Consider the following 1,543-nt stretch of genomic DNA (forward strand, 5'->3'; position numbering starts at 1 on the left):
ATTCTGGTTCAAACAACTTTGCAGTCTAGTACATTAACCTACGGTGCCACACCAGGACATAGAAACAACAAAAAAAGTATTTCAAACAGAACACATCCTCTAACATGTTAATCTTTTCTTTTTCCTTCTTTGTTCCTGGACTCAATTAATTACCACTTTATCATTTTTTTTTGAAGATTCATAATACAAGTATTATTGCCTAGTCTACTGTCTATATTATGAGTGATCCCCAACCCTTGTAACCACTGACTCAACTCTAAATAAGTGTTGTCAGCACCCTCATATGCTATAGTAAATATGAAACTAAAGTATAAATTGTTTTCAAGTTGATGCTGGCCCAGGCAATTTTTTCATAAAGTGTCTCATATACATTCTCTTTTTCTCATTCTCATATACTCAAAATCATCAAGCAAACATAGACTCTCCCATTTTACTTTGTGTTGTTGTTGTTGTTGTTAGGTGCCATCAAGTTGGTTCTGAATCATAGCAAATGGAACCAAACATCCTCACAATTGCTGCTGTACTTGAGTCCATTGCTGCTGCTACTGTGCCAATCCATCTCATTGGTGTTCTCTCACTTTTCCACTGACCTTCCACTTGACCAAGCATTATGTCATTCTCCAAGGACTGATCCCTCCTGATAATATCTTCGAAATATAAGAAATGAAGTCTGGCCCTCTTGGCTACTAAGGTGCATTCTGGTTGAACTTCTTCCAACACAGATTTGTTTGTTCTTTTGGCATACCTTAGTGGTTATGAATTGGGCTGCAAACCGCAAGGTCAACAGTTCGAAACTACCAGCTGTTCTGCAGGAGAAAGATGGAGCTTTCTGCTCCCATAAAGATTTACAGCCTCAGAAACCCTGTACAGGGTTGCTATGAGTCAGAACCGACTCCACGGCACATAACAACAACAACAACATCATAACTCCAAAGCTTCAATTATTCTATAGTCTTCCTTATTCACTGTCAAATTTTCATATGCATATGAAGCTACTGAAAATATGATGGCTTTGGTCAGGTGCACCTTGGTCCTCAAACTGACACCTTAGCACTTCAGCACTTTAAGGATATGTTGGGTAGCAAACTTGCCTAATGCAATACATCATTTGATTACTTGACTGCTGTTTCCATGAGAGTTGATGGTGGCTACAAGGAAAATGATCTCTTTGACAACTTCAATCTTTTCTTCAGTTATCATGATGTTATTTATTGCTTCAGTGGTGAAGATTTTTGTTTCCTTTACATTAAGGTACAACCCATACCAGAAGCTGTGGTCTTTGTCCTTTATCATTAAGTAGTTTTAAGTCCTCTTTGCTTTCAGCAAGCAGGGATACATTATCTGCATACCGTGAGTTGTTAATGAGTCTTCCTCTAATTCTGATGTCATGTTCTTCTTCATATAATCCAGTTACTCAGATTATTTGCTCAGCATACAGATTGAATAACTATGATGAAAGAATACAATGCTGTGGCACATCTTTCCTTACTTTATACCATTCACTGTCCTCTTGCTTTGTTCAAATGACTGCTTCTCGGTCTAT

This window comes from Chrysochloris asiatica, unplaced genomic scaffold (assembly GCF_000296735.1).
Source record: "Chrysochloris asiatica unplaced genomic scaffold, ChrAsi1.0 scaffold00001, whole genome shotgun sequence".
Taxonomy (NCBI): Eukaryota; Metazoa; Chordata; class Mammalia; order Afrosoricida; family Chrysochloridae; genus Chrysochloris; species Chrysochloris asiatica.